Below are 16709 nucleotides of genomic sequence, written 5' to 3' on the forward strand. Positions count from 1 at the left end.
AACTTCCGAACTTACCTCTTTCGCCAATTTCCAGCTCCCCTTTTTTCTCTTTTTGTTAGTTGTTGTGAGGGAGAACGTTATCGCCTTGCGCCTTGAGGTGGGACTCCGGAAAATGAGTTACGAGAAGCATATGTACCCTGTCCTCCACATTCTCGATAAATGTCCTATCTCCCTTTTCCAGACAGACAGAATATATTACCTGTAGCTTTATATAGTCCGCATGCTTCTGTGGTTTGTTCTATCCCTTCACAGGATTCGCTGAAGCTGTTTTGTTTTGCTTCCCTGATCGCGTTGCTATACGTCTTCAGCGGTCTTTTGTACCTAGGCTAGTCTCCGATTTGTTTCGACCGGTCGGGAGAGTATTCGCAACTCCTTTCTCATTCTCGCTAGATTCCTGTTCCACCATAATACGTCGCTTGATAACTTGTCCCTCTTAGCCGAACAGCTGGTCTCATATGCGTCAATGACGACCCTTTATTTCGCCGATGTCACCGCTCATCTGTCGATGACACTTGCTGTCACTCAGGTGTCTTGTGTACGAGTCCCAGTCTGTTCTCCTGCCATTACGTATTACTTTATTTGCTTCCGAGTTGCCCTCAATATTGAATATGATAATTCTGTGATCCAACGTAGAAGGCTCATCCGATAATTCATGGCCAAGGTGCTCGTCAGAGTTTGCCTAAAATTATGTCTTGTACCTCTTGCCTAGTCATGGCCACGAATGTTGGAGTTTTTCCTACGTTATGTATTTCTAACTTATTATCGCAGATTAATTTCTTTTCGATTAATATTGCTACTGGCATTGCAGTCGAAAAAACGGCAACACCTTCCTCTTGCAGAACCTCGCCATTTCCTTCTCGGTCCTGCCTTTCGGCCTCTCTGGCTTCCACAGTAGTTTCGGTGACCTCGGTAGGATGTGTCCTCTGAAGTATCCTTTCGTCATTTCTGCCTGTGGACGTGCACAGGTGTGTTAGCAAATCTGCAAATCTGTGGCAGTTACGACGTTTAATTGCCTCCAGGGATGTGTCGGCTTGGATTTTGAGTAATTTACCTTTGCCTCCCTCTTTGCTTCTAAAAACCCATAACCGTGTATATAAATCCATGTTTTGAGTGATGAGGAGGCGTATAAGCTTCCTCGTCTCAATAGTTATAGCTTTAGGAAGATAAGCCGGCGCCATGTGCGCCCCTGGTATATCATCCCATTTGTTTCTTTTCATTCTAACAGCTTACGGACCATAGTCCTAAACTAGTCCGCCGTGTCCTCTGTTTCGATGTCAACTAGCAGACGACCAGCTTGAAAACGTATGTCGGTGAAAACGAGCTCCTTATTCCATCCCTCATTCATCTCTATGACAATGAAGTCCCCAATTTTTTGCTCCGGAAATACTTTCGGCAATATGGTCAGCCGAATGCTCTTTAGCGCGTTAGCATAGCTAAAGGCGGGCCCTTGGCTCCTTCCTTCATCCCTGATCACCCCGAGATATTCCCCTTCGCGCGCCATAAAGGCAGAATATAGATCAGCAAAAAAGAGATCCCGCAATGCGATGAATAAAAACAAAGCTCGCGGCTGGCAGAACCTGGTCAACGAGGTGAGGATCAGGCTCGACTTGACTATAAACTTCTCACCCGCAAAATCGGGGGGTCTCCGGGACCGCTCCTTAGGGCCAATATTCCCCACACATCACGAATGGACTGACGTCATTAATAATGTTTTCCCCCTTTTCAACATAAGAGAGCTCGAAGAAGCGATGCTCACTCAGAGAAATAAAAAGATGCCAGGTTCTGATGGTATACCCGCGGAAGTTTACAAACTGGTGTTCCGCCAACGGCCAGACTTGCTGCTCGATGTGTTCAACGCTTGCCTGAAGAAGGACATTTTTTCTTCTCGCTGGAGGGAAGCGAGACTCGCGCTGATCAGCAAGGGGAAAGCTCATCAGGAGTAGACTCGCTGAAGCGATCGGATCTCGACGATCTCGACGGATAGTGCTCCACATAATGCTTGATGCCAGAAATGCCTTCAAATCCGTAAGAGAGACAGATATGCTAGGCACGTACCACGTACCGACCGCTCCCAGCTCTATGACACGCCAAAGGGCCAGAAGTCGACGAAAGTCTGCTTAGACTCGGCATGCCAGAAGAGTCGCGCCTGGTCGGTAATACAGACGACGTGGTAGCACTGTTGAAAAGGCACAAAGCAGACTTGACATATTGATGCGTCGAGTACGAGGATTAATGACTGCTCGTGATTTCTGCCTTGCGCTGGAAAAAAAACCGTGTTAATCATCTTGACCACAAAGAGAATTCTGACCCTACGTTCCATATCTTTCGGCGATTTGACTAAAGAGTCAAAACCAGCGGTTAAATACCTTAGTTTAATACTTGATTCGAATATCAAAGCAAGTCAAAGCAAGCAAAGCAAATCAAAGCAGCTCATTTTTTAAACTATCAAGTCCAGAGACTTTACTCCGTTTGAATGCTATCCAAGTCGAGATGATTTCTCTTCAGCTTGGAGGAACAGTCCGGATTTGCAAGCTACGATGACTAGCCATTTTATTCATAATAGGCGGAACTTCGCATTAACGTCCCTCGTAGAACCATCCAAAAGTTTGCGACCACTTGCCATGACTATATATACGGTTCTAGAGTCAGCGCGATTCGTGGCGGCTTTTGCTTGCTTGATCCGAATAACAAATTGTCTTTTGCCCCTGCGCGCACTATATTAAACTTCCCGGGATCTCGGGCGTTATCAGAGCTGAAGCGCTTCCCGCTCTCCATCACACCAAGCAATGAAAAGAGCCTTCAATTCCTTTCGGTCTTCGACCCACTTCCAGCCAGATCTCCTGACGCCCATTTGGGACGTAGTCGGCAATCTGCGAAGCACCCGAGAAAAGAACACTCTTGAGTAATGCTCATCTATATTCTCAGGTAGGTTATTCACAGTATCTCAGGATGCAGTCAGAAAACTATATTAACATACTCGGGTAGTAATTGGATGCGGCTTAACTTTCTTAAAGTCTTTTTTATTATGTATATACATTTTAAACTTTACTAAAGCTCATTGAAAGTTTTCAAAAGTATTAATTACGCTTTTCGTGGGTCTTGACCCATGACCTAATTCCCCCTTCAACTCAACGTATTTATTTAAACAAACATAAGAGAGATGTTATGGATTAGAGTTATTTTAGGCTTCTTCCACGTCACTTCCGAAACAGTTTTCAAATTTTGCTTTATACGAATATCGCAAAGGTGTCACATTCCAAGAGACAACGCAGAGCCTCCAAAGCGGAGTATTTACGAATATCTGGTCCTCAGTTTTTTACAAACTCTGAATTTCTGATTCCTGTAAACGGTGACATCTTCCCCACCTTAAAGTTTCCTTTGCCTAAAGACCCAATGCATACCAAATATATACAATTTCCAGGCGTCAACACGTCCCTTCATTTGTTAACAATTACATCAGTTGCAAAATCTCCAGCATTCACAAGCTGCCCGACAGCTTCAAGTTCCTTTCGTTTGCAATTCAATTAAAAACTTTTGACTTTGTTATTTGGGGAAAAATTTTCCTGAGCTCCCATCTTGACTTTACGATTACGCGATTGTGAGTACTCATAAACTGTATCTATAACCGTGGCCGTAATAGCACAGCATAACTATCTGCCGCGTCCATCAACTGAGCAAGCTGTCTAAGCTGTAGGAGGAGCGTCCTGGCATAAAAAACAACTCCGCTTGGGAAAGTTTGATCTGGACATAAAAATCGCCATGAGGGAAAGTTTCTCCTTTCGATTAAAAGTTTTTATCGCGCTCTCGGTACTTTAATGGATAACAGTTAGGGATGAAGCGGGATTCGCCGGCGGGGATTCTAATGGGTAATGACGTTAGTTTTAAGTAATCTCCTTTGACTTTCATGTGACAAATCAATACGTTTAGTTGAATAAGTTTTTTCATTAGTCGTTAGGGGATTTTGGATACTTAAGGGATATAGTTTCGCGGTTGACTGCATGCACACATAGTTGCAACTTTTATCTGGCAACAGCAAGTGACCAGCATTAGCATTTGATTGCAAAGTAGCTATTGAAATTGTTCGCAAGGGGAAATAATCGACCTAATCGGGGTTTTAAATGAAGTCAAAGTTCGTCTATAAAAATTGAGCCTTCATTCAAATATCCTAGGATTTTGACCTCGAAATTGATGGTTAGAAATCGGAAGTACCTTTTGCAATTCACTTCAACACGGAAGGCAGGGTTGTTCATGAATCAATAAAACTTTTTTGGCAGAAGGTTGGAAAAATTTCCAGTAGAATCAATTCATGTATCTAATTTTGAAGTGGATTTTGGGGATCATAGTTTTTCTCTGAATATGGTCATGTGAAGTATCAAATATGTGAACCAGTTTTTACGAAATAGGTCTTAAGTTTGGCATTGGTTGTGAAACGAGGTTAAGAAATTAACCAACCGAGAAAATTGATTCAAAAAGACTCATATTATGGCATTTTTTGAATTTACCGGAAAACTTCCTTGGCGTTCACCATGTGCACATGAGGTTTTCTTCTTCGTTTTGTTTAGTCTTTATTCCGTCTACAACGGTGTCGGCTCATTGTGATCAGTTACGCCCCCTTGCTTTGTCAAAGGGACAGATCAATCCTGGCAAGTGACTTCTCGTTAGCTTCGAATTAAGTGACCATACCATCGAAAACGCCTCTGCCGTAATTTTCCCACAATCGGTGCAACCGAGCATCACGTTACTTGCGAGGAAATAGGAGTCTGTAAACATTAAATTAACTAAAAGCGACAGGAATATCAGAAAATCAGAAAACTTTTCATATATATTAAATGGCTAGCTTCAGACTTTCGACTGGTGTCAGTGATTATCTCAGAAATTCCCATATTAGCTCGAGTTTAATTTCTATAAAGATAACCGTACTAAAATTCCAAATTAGTGAAAAAGTCAATAAAAACAAGTAAATTGAAATATTCTTTGTAGCCTTGAACTTTTTGGTTGTCCTCAATGTTTGAATGACACGGAGAGGTTCTTATATTAACGAGAACCCAGTGGCCCAGAAGCTAGCGAAGTTCTCCATTGCTTGTCTTAGGCCAGAATGTTCCGATAGAGCGACGCAGTTATAAGTTGATAAACGCTTGCAGCTTTGTAATAGCAGTTACTGTTACTTCCCACGAGTTAGAAACAAGTCGGGAAACCGGAAGCTTGACGCTTCAGGTATAAAAGGTTTTGTGTCTCCCTATGTGAGGAGCATAACGTACTTCTCCATTGGTTTATAGCATTGACCTAAGATATTGAAATCGCTCAGTTCTGGGCAGGTTACTGCCATTGCCAGAACTGAGCGATCTAAATATCTCGAAGGGCAGGTTACTGCCATTGCCAGAACTGAGCGATTTAAATATCTCGAGTCAATGCTATCAGCCAATAGAAAACTGCGTTATGAAATTGTTTCACGCATTAATGCAACCTGGATGAAGTGGCATTCGCCAACTGGTGTTCTTTGTGATCGACGTATCAGCGCACGTCCCAAATCTAAAATTTACTGCAATGGCGTCCGTCTGCCGCTCTCTATAGTTCTGAGTGTTGGCCGACTATAAAGGACAATGAACGGGACTTGCGGTAATGGGGACGAAGATGTTGCATTGCACTGGTGGCGTGACACGTTTTGATAACGTCTGAAATGAGAATATTCGTGATCGATATGGGTTTGCACCGATCGTGGAAAAACTGCAAGAGAGGCGCTTTCGATTGTGTGGTCACATAATTCACGCTAACGAAAATTCAACAACCAGTATTGGCCAGAACATCGAAAGCAATGGTAAGCAACCAAAAAGCCGGCGAAAACAACGGTGGCTTGATACACTGGATGGGGATTTAAGGTCTCGCGATTACATGCTGATCAGGCATTTGACAAAATAAAATGACGAAACCGATCACGACGAGCCGACCCCGCTTGTGAACTGAAGGCTGAAAAAAAGAAAAAGATGTGAGGAGCAACGAGTGCACAACAGCTCCGTGTAATATAGTTAAAAATCCCATTGCCCTCTATTTTCTAGAAAGCGATTTAAATAAATCATTTGATGGGAACACCTGTATTGATAATAGTCAACCTTATACGCTTCACACTCTGAGTTTAATATTATTAGCAAATGCCAAGAATTTAACCAACATCAAATACAAAAAAGGGCTAGGCAGAATTAGATTCTTCTTGAATGGAATTTTAATATTTCACTCGAATTTCAATTATTCTCGTTAATTATGACATCAGCATCTTATTTGTATGGCTTAGGATGCTGTTAATTAGCACGAAATTGATAAGTTTGAACTGCTATAACTTTCCCAATAATAGTTGGATTTTCATGAAACTTGGCATGTGTATGCACGAGACTGTATTCTATGTCGGTGCAAAATTTAGTACACTTAAGATGAACCTAAGGGGAGTTTTTTAGTCAATTTCTAAAAGTTGATAATATACTATTAGTAAATTTTTTGACCAGATACCGGAATGGGACATCTCTCGAAGATTAGATTTCACATAAGTGTTTTACACAAAATCTTAAAAAGGGCTGCAGATAAGTAGATTCTTCATAAATCCGACTTTAATATTTCACGCGAATGTCAATTATTCCGGGTAATTATGACGTCAGCATCTGATTTGCATGGCTTTGGAAGCAGTAAATTCGCGCGAAATTGCTAAGTTTGAACTGGTATAACTTCGGCGTTAATTGCCACATTTTCACGAAATTTAGCACGTATATACGAAATATTGTCCTCTATGCTGGCATAAAATTCGGAAGTCCTAAGATGAATTTAAGGGGGGTTTGCAGTAAATTTCTGAAAAGTAGTAATATACTATGAGTAAGTTTATTTGAGCAGATATCGGAATGGGACATATTTTGAGGCCTAGATTTCATCTAGGTGCACCACCCTGATTTTTTTCAGATTTTTAGGTTGGGTAGCTTCCGAAAATGAGTCCTGTCTCACTTCAAATGCGTACATTTTGACTCCTTACTCACATAGTTTGCAATTCACACCAAAACCAACATCAGTTTCGGAAAGTACAAATCGAGACCTTTCATTTGATACCCTACACAACTATATCCGGTGAAAAAAATTTTTTAATCCTCCCTTTGCATGTATGGGGAGCCCCCTTTAAACTCCACCTAAATTTATGCCACTCGCTGTGTGCGTGGGATTTCAGTTCAGTTCTCATCTGTCCACCAAATTTCGTTCGGATCGGTTTAGCCGTTTTGGAGAAAAATGCATGTGACAGACAGACAGACAGACATTGAATCGATTTTAATAAGGTTTTGTTTTACACAAAACCTTAAAAACAGAAAAGGAAACAGAAAAAACCTCAACTTCGCGTTTCACGCGTTTCGAAATTTTGAACAAAACAGCGAAAGTGGACATCAAGTTCGGTGCTGTGATTGGCAGAAACAACGTTTCCTAGATTTACAAGTGTCGATCCGGTGACATTTTGCATTTCTCTACGGGGCAATCCAAAAATACTCGCTGCTGGTACTTTCGCAATCGATGCGAAGCTAATGGTTAGAGGATATAAACCGTGGAGGATCGAGAGACTGCTCTCTATAGACGATGCCTTCCTGAAAATACCTTGCTGATTTCTAGTCTAGTCTTTGAGCAGGATGCTAGCTTCATAGGATTTACGAATCGGTGTAAGTAGTAATTGAGCGGAAACTTCAGGGGATGCACGGAACGACTATGCAAGAAGTAGACTTAAAACTAGCAGCTTTATTCTATTGTAGCAAGTTGATAATAATAATAATAACTCCGCGGTAACCGATTCCAAGCCCGGATAGGAAAGGACGGATGGATATTTTCAGTCTGAATGACTGTATGCCACCGCAGCGTCTCAAGGGGTAGGTGTGGAAAGTGCAGGAACTTTGCAGTCTTGCACATTATTCACTGGGGAGGCTAGTTATAAAATGCAAATTCATCTAATAAGAAGAAGGAATAATTTAAAGACCGGTACGGATAACGCGGGAGTCGTCTGACTTGGTGACTGGGTCGGGCTCCCGTAATGGACAGCACGGCGTCAAAACCGCTAGTTGTGGGGAGGTTCGACGTCTAGGCGGCATGAACATTGGTCTGCCTGATGCTACTGTCTTGCCACAACCTGCGGCGACCACTTCAGTAAGTTCGCGTGGGCAGCGAACGAAATAGACTGAGGAAATGAACCTCTTCATCATTCGCTCCTACTACGAAATAACGGCCGGACGGATACCTTGTTGCATCAGACATTCGTCAAGCGCCTCCCACAGTTCGCGCGGCGGCATCAACAACACCACGCCGCACTGTAGGCAACAGTTTCAATACTCGCCGAAGCACTCTTCTTCACCGTCTGCTGAGGTTCGGGAGGAATTCCAAAGAGCGTGTATAGAATTCTTGGAAATGGGTCCTTTACATTGATCAGGTATTCCCAGGTTCTATGCATCTTCAGTAACTCTGAGAATTCTATCTCAAATCAATAATGAGATTGCATCTCGACTGTATGCTGATATGTCGCTGCTGTAACTATAATTACTTGTGAATTGTGATGCAGTTATTTCTGTCAAATTGCACGGTCAGAAAATTCTGGAACCGGGGTAATCGTGGTCTGGATCGCATGCAGAATTTCCCGCATATGAAATTTACTAGTATACACAGTCGACTGACACATATCATAAATCCGGTCATTAGTGGTCGGAGTAATTTCCACCCTTCCCTACTGCGGGAATTACTTAAGTTATGGAACGGTCAATGCACACCTCGAGGCTAACACTCCGGACATAGCATTGGTGTCCTCCATATTCAAGTTGTGACTGAGGCAGACTTTTCCAAATACCTTGGAATTCTGCAAGGAACCCATGCTGCGTTGGTGATCCAAAGAATGCTTTGCTATACGAATTCCTGCGACGTGTAAAGCTGGTACTGAAATCGCATCTCACTAGGAATAATAAAATAAGCGAATTGAATATATTCACTATCCCTTCACTGGCTCATGCATTCGGAATTTTGCCGTGGACGGAAACCGATCTCGAAAATGTCCGTATTCATATCCCTACAGAAGTGTCACTTCTTTTACTTGCAGGTTGGCATCCTTATAAACTTGCCAATTGGCCAACATGTTCCGAGCGTTTACCCCCATCACCGTTGTTTGTGTATGGCAGCTGCCAAAAGGCATATTTTTCGCCATTAGATTAGTGTGTTCAGGCACGTAAGCGTCAAGGCAATCATTTGTGCAGTAGGATAATAATGAGCTTCATTACCTGGTCGTTAAATCGCCGAAATCATGGAAGCCCTGAATAAGGACAATCCCGACACAATATTGAGGGGTTGGGCTACTAAATTTGAGGAACCATATTCACGTTATATATCACAGCAGTTGGCACCACACAATCGAGTTTCTTCCAGAACGCAGATATCCATGACCCTTGTCGGATTATAATATGCGTACGGATACGGAATTGTGTGACTCCGAATAATTTTCTTACCCTCGATGACGTTGATGCTTTAAGAACGCTTGAGAAGTTTTCGATAGAACCAAGACGTAACCAGTATACCAACTGAAGTGGACGCCCTGGTATTTTACTGAGGCTCGATATTGTTAGTTATAATAATTTCATTATTTTAACTCTGCCATGCTATTAACATAGTATGCTGGTACCAAGCCCAGGTAAAGGAGGAGGGTTTGAGGCAACGTACTTTATTCTATCCTCAGTAAAATAAAAATAAAATGCTGAGATCAGGGAAAGAGATAAATAGAGTATAGTTGGAGTTATTCCCTGTACTAAATCCTACCTGATCTGTCTTTGTGACAGGTCCCGCGGCAGGCCGACCAAGAAAATCCATTCGACCCCGCTGGTAAACGAGACAAGTGCTGAAGAATATTATTATTTATTATTTTAGTTTTACTGTCTTGCCCAAACTTGGAAGCGTAGTTATTCCACCAGTAAGATCAAGTTGAGTCCGTTCTAGGGTGCTCTCTGTTATGCTGTAGGGGTGCAGCACATGAAAAGGGACCACTCGTTACTCGAAAGCTTCATCATCACCCGTCAGCGACGTACCATCAGTGTACGCTGGCCCGACATTATTTCAAACGAAGAATTCGGTCAGTGTGTAATTCTGTCTCCCGTCGGCAATGTGATCGAAAGATGTAAGTGGCAGTGGATTAGTCACACATTAACGAGGGACGACAATTGCAATGCTGGCTACGCCATGTAGCTCAGAAGAGTGGAGACGGAGCACGGACATCTGGGAAAGTCGTGGAGGGAGCTGAAGCGCGTGCCGTCAACGATGGCGCGTGGCTGCAGTTGTCGCGTTTCATACTATCAGGTGGTGAAGGGTAACCATATGCAGTGATATTCAATCTGCTCTCTTGTTCGGCCGACAGCGAAACTTGCGACCAGGGAAGGATCAGGGATGATTTTTATGATTAGGTAACTATAATTATAGTTTTTTTTTGGCCACTATCTCCCAAGTCTCCCAAGTCTCCGGGGTATACATGAGAACTGGCAAAATCATGGTCTTGTACAGTAAAAACTCTGACCCCATAGTGAAATGCTTCGAGCGGAACAGTTTTTATAAGCTGAAATACGATATATTTGCTGCCAATAACCGTGTAAAGACTTGGTCATCACATACTTTATCAGTTTTTATTTTCGACCCTAGATAAGAGAAATGGTTAACTGTTTCGAAATTATGTTCTCTTATTAAGGTTTTGTGTAAACACAAAACCTTATTAAAATCGGTTTACTGTCTGTCTGTCTGTCTTTTTTTTTTTTTTTTTTTGAGGAGGTGGAAATCTTCAAAAGACACTGGTCTGGACACACCAGCGTGTGGGATTTTTACCCACTACAACCACCCCCGACTCCCCCCTTACCCCGTGGAACCACCTTTAGGTATTACATCACGGGGCGGAGTTAGCTTACTTTAGCTAGGTCTCCTTCCGTCTTCCCGCGGGGTCCGTAACCACGCCTTCCTCACTTCTTCTGCTTTCCGCAGTTTCTCCTGGATCACTGCGATCATGAAATTGATCGCATCCCAGTCTTCCTGGCAAGCTACCATTCTCCGGACAAAATTTTCCGGTGATAGCACTTCACCTAGAGTTTCCTCTAGGTTCCTCCTTTCTTCCACGAACTTAGGACATTGGAAGAATACGTGCGCTGGGTCCTCCGGGACCCCGTCGCAGTTTGGACAATTAGGCGAGGTGTCCAATTTAAACCTGTACAGGTATTGACGGTATCCTCCATGGCCGGTGAGAAACTGGGTGAGATTATAATTGATCTCCCCATGCTTTCTCTCCAGCCACTCCCTGATGGAAGGGATCAACCTGTAAGTCCAACGACCTTTTTCTGACTGGTTCCATCGCTGTTGCCACCTGCTTATGGATCTCTCTCTTTCTGCTTTTTTCACCTGCGATAAGGGAGAGATGGACCTGGTGTTATAAATGTTCATCATTTCGGTTGCCAGGATGTCAATTGGCATCATTCCCGAGATGATGAACGCTGCATCGTCTGAGACGGTCCTGAAGGCAGAACACACCCTTAAGGCTGTTCTTCTGTAAACCATACTCAGTTTATATGCATTTCCTAAAACCTGCAGCGCGTTTCCCCAAACTGGGACTGCATACAGCATGATAGAACTCACCACCTTGGCTATGAGCAGCCTGCAAGTATGCCGCGGTCCTCCTACGTTCGGCATCATCCTTGCGAGAGCCATACTCGTGGTGGATGCTTTTTTACAAGTATGCTCTATGTGCTGCTTAAAATTGAGTTTTCCGTCTATCATCACCCCCAAGTATTTGATGGCCGGCTTGGAAGTGATGATACGATCCCCGATTCTGACGCAGGCGTAATTTCTTTTGCGGCGCTTAGTGATGAGGACCGCTTCCGTCTTTTCCTCCGCGAGTGCCAGTCCAGCACTTTCCAGCCAAGCCTTAACAGCACTGATTACTTCGCTTGAGTACAACTCAGCATCCTCGAGATGCTTTGCGACCACAACCAGTGCTATGTCATCGGCGTAACCCACCACCGTGGCCTCCTCCGGAACCGGAAGGTTAAGCACATCACTGCACATGATGTTCCACAGTAGTGGGCCCAGTACAGAGCCCTGTGGGATACCCGCGGAGACAATGTACTCCTTGGGTCCATCATCGGTATTATACCACAATGTTCGCTCGTGCAAATAGCAATCTATGATAGTGGCAAGGTAGGTGGGGACACCAATCGTCGCCAGAGACTTTCGTATAAGGTTCCAATTGGCCGAGTTAAAAGCATTCCTCACATCCAGGGTGACCACCACACAATATTTGCTGGTAGAACCCTTTCCGTGAATTGCATTTTCGGCCAAGCCAGTAACCATTTTGATGGCATCAATGGTTGATCTGGCTTTGCGGAACCCATACTGCCTATCTGAAAGGCCGCCTTGGCTCTCGACGACTGGGAGTAGTCTATTATAAATAACCCGCTCCAACATTTTCCCCATAGTGTCTAGAAGACATATGGGTCTATAGGAGGACGGTTCCCCTAGCGGTTTGCCAGCCTTAGGCAGCAACACCAGCTTCTGCCGCTTCCACGTCGCTGGAAAGATACCCTCGGACATGCACGCTTCGAACAGCTCCGCGAACATATCCGGTCTACATTTGACGGCAAGTTTGAGCGCCTTATTCGGTATGCCGTCCAGACCCGGGGCTTTGCTGTCGCCTATTCGACTGCAGATCTCCAGCAGCTCGTCCCTGGTGACTGGTGGAAACGGCGTCACATTCAGGGGACGCTGGAAAGTGTTAGTACCCCGCTCTTGCTGGGGAAATAACCCCTGGATTATTTTCAACAAGAGCATAGGGCACGTGATCTGCGGTGATGATCGGCCTCTGAATCGCCCTGTCACGATTTTATAGGCGCTACCCCACGGATCTGTCTGTCTGTCTGTCTGGCTGTCTGTCCGTCTGTCTGTCTGTCTGTCTGTCCGTCACACGCATTTTTCTCGGAGACGGTTGCAGCGATTGACACCAAATTTGGTGAAAAGCTGGGAACTGTAAACGCTCACGCATACAGTGAATTACATCCTTTTACGACGAATTTAAGGGGGGGTCCCCATACATGCAAAAGGGGGGTGTACATTTTTTTTCCATCAAATATAGTCATGTGGGGTATCAAATTAAAGGTCTCGGTTAATACCTTTCGAAGACGTTCTTAGTTTTGACATTTGTTGAAAAGGTGGGGAGTGCGGGGGGTTGAAAGTGACCATTCCTTTACGGGGGCCATTCTCAGAAACTACCACACCGAAAAATCGGAAAAAAATCGAGAGGCTGCCACTATATGGTGCCTGGGCTCCGAAATACCTTCCACACTGATATCTACACAAAAAAAGTTAATAATAGTATATTTCTATAATTTTTAGTAATTCGCTGCAAAACCCCCCTTAAGTTCATGCTAGAACCACGAAATAATATAGGGTATAACATAGAGCATGACCTTACCAAGTTTGGTGGAAATCGTACTATTACTAACAAATTTATAATACGTCAAAATTGTCGCTTCTTTGCAAATTCAAGACTATGAATGTCAATATCATCCGAAAGTGGATGTTCTCACATAATATATGCATATATTTCGTGCTACATACTAAAAAATACACTAAACCTTTCGTACCTGAAGCGTCCAGCTTCCGGTTTCCCGACTTGTATATATTATTGTGACCAATGTTCTTTTTTTTCGTTTTTGATGCTGACTTTGCTACTATATATTTCGTCTGTCCCTTAATGTACAGTCTGAGATTTCGCGCTGATCCCCACGTGCTTCTAAGTTAGTTTGCACATTTTCAGCTGTTCGTCCGGTTCTGCCAATATCGTCAGCAAAGGCAAGTAGTTGGGTAGACTTGAACGGGATGGTTCCCTCGCATCATAGGACATCCCTTGTCTTAGACCGTCGTTGATATTAAATGGTCTAGAGAATGATTCTGATTTACTTATTTATTTATTTAATTAGTTAGTCAATTCAATCTGGCCGGGATGCCGAATTCTCTCATGGTCGTGTATAGTTTTACCCTGTTTATGCTGAAATGGTACAACTGATTGCCATACTTCAATAGTTTTTCCATTCATTGCCGCACAGAGAAAACCTGTTCTGATACTGATTTGCCTGCAGTGAAACCTCTTTGGACATGGAATGTGGATATATGGGGCTATTCAGCCTAGCGGAGTAGTGAAGAATATCCTACAGATGATACTCAGCAAAGTGATATGTCTATAATATTGCTGCACTGTATGATAACTTCCTATGTTCCTAAATTTATCAATGCTGATAGCTGGAGGAATTCAATTGACAGGGGTTCCATTTGGAGAGGTCGTATTTTGTGGAACACTTTCCGCGCAAACCGGGGACTTTCAACAACTATTTTGTGAGACATTGCTAATTGAATAATGCACAGCTCCTTATCATTGGTGGTTTTGTGTAAGCTATGAAGGCTCCGTCCCTTCTTGGATATTAAAATTTTCAGACATGATTTCTCTATCATGCCTGAGACAGATTTCGAGAGTTCGTTCTATTGCCTTGTAGATGGTACCCTTCTCTGCCTCTGTAGTCTCCTCTATCGAGGCATGAACGTTAATGAGACCTATATTTCGAAATATGCCTTGAAATGCAGAATACATAGCATTCGCTTATGTTTTCAAAGTCGGTAAAAGTCGATTGCCCTTGTTAACTGACTAAAAAATCCAGTCCTAGTTTGCTGGGTGAACATCATAATATACAGTGCAGCCCCTTTCCTTTAGGAGACAGATTTTCGTTCAGCGTATCCCTCGTACCGCAGCGGTATCTGCCTTATATTTGAACAGAGTATCGGCTAGCTGCTTAGCAACTTCTATTGTGTACAGGGAGGTCCATAAGAAAATTTGCAATCAAATCCAAATCGCTTGCAAAGACGGCGTGAATTCAGCACGTGAAATATAAGCAACTGCATAAGTGCAAAGAGTAAAGCGGCACTAATTATCTATCTACCGAGTATAGAAGAACTTTGTACTTCTTTTTTCCATCCTCTTTGGTTTTGGCCTGTACAGTCCGCAACTGCCACAACCAAAAAAAATTGTGTATCTCTATTCCCTGGGATAAGAAAGGATTATTTTCGATTTCGAAAACAAGTCTACTTTTCCTTAAAAAAAATCATGTTAATTGACAGATACATTGCCTTCTTGCACTTCTCCATGGGAAAATATTTTAACCGCAGAAAAGTCAGTTCGCTAATTTGGTAAGTCAAAGTTCTCCCTAATTCCAGGTAAGTATAATACACACACACGTAACAATGGAAGGGGCCCATTATACCAATTATCCAACATTCTTACATTCGGGTGAAGGAGGAATTGTCTTCCCTTGGGTTTTTGAATGCAATCAATCATAGACATCAAAGTATTTGAAACTTCGATCTTATGTATTTAACAAAATGAAATCAACGAGCGATTAGTTCAATTCCTCCAATAAAAGCAGCTACAGAATCTTCCACTCCGTTGGATACAGTGTATCATAACAAGGCTTAAGAGGAAAGTTTAAATCCCCAAGCATTTGATGTATGAACATGTAAATTCCGCACACATTCAATTCCTTTATAGCCATCAATGCAAAGGCTTTGCCCAAACGAATTCGATGGAACTTTTTTCTGGGGAGCATTGGCATAAAGCGTTAGGACTATGAGTGTCTTAAAGGGCTTCCTATTGTATGCCATTATTCGCTTGAGTTCCCTTGGGGGATGTTATTTATTTTCCCTAAGAAAATTTTCTTTTTCAATTTTTATCATCTTTGTCGGTACTTTGCAACATTCTGAATCCTTAGATACAACCGTGGCGAGGGGAGAGCACATTTACAGAATTCGTTCCTTTCCATGGATAAACATTGGGGTGTCGATAAGCTCTTCAGGAATTTGAGGGGGTAAGTTAGAAATATCTCCTTTGCTTCCGTTTCTGTTTTACCGTAATGCCATTGAACGTATGCTGGATTTGTGGACACAACTGTACCCCTATCTCATTCTTAATATACTTTTCCTTCATAAAATCTGCAATTACTTTAAGGATCAGAATAAGCTTCAGCAATAATTTGGAGGAATCTGAAATTTGTGCTTCGCTATGGTATGGGTGGCAAATACTCTATTAGCATATTGGATGAGACATCCTCGCGATAATTTAAAAGAGTAAATAAGCCATTTTTAAGGTTACTCTTTACCATTTAAAAAGTATCATTTGCCATTCCATTTACAAAATGATTGAATAATCTCTCTAATCCGTCTCATATTAATAACAAAACAAGTAAAAGGATTGATTTTACGTCATGGAATGATAAAGGTTCCGAAAACTCGGAGTGGGAGTGCGGATGTAGAAGTCTACCTTGGTAATCAAATAGAAGGTTTTAGAATTAGTGGTATAAGAGGGTTAAGGCGAAGCAGATGTGCCCCAGAAGGTTCTTTTCAACGATCTCGATCTACACGACCTGGCTATTTGCCAGAGGATTCGAAAGAGACTGACATTTGACCTGTAAATTAAGGGTGTAGGGGACTATTAGTTAGAGCTGCATTTGTAGCGGTCTTGATGGTATTTTTTCATTTCAGAGGGAATGGGATTATTGTAGATTTTGAGGTAGAAGACAGTCACTTCCCTGCTCATTTTCGCTGTCATCCTCATGCTGCTGCGCAACGCGATAGAAATGCCTCTTAGGCCTGTCCAA

Source organism: Hermetia illucens, chromosome 5, assembly GCF_905115235.1.
Source record: "Hermetia illucens chromosome 5, iHerIll2.2.curated.20191125, whole genome shotgun sequence".
NCBI lineage: Eukaryota > Metazoa > Arthropoda > Insecta > Diptera > Stratiomyidae > Hermetia > Hermetia illucens.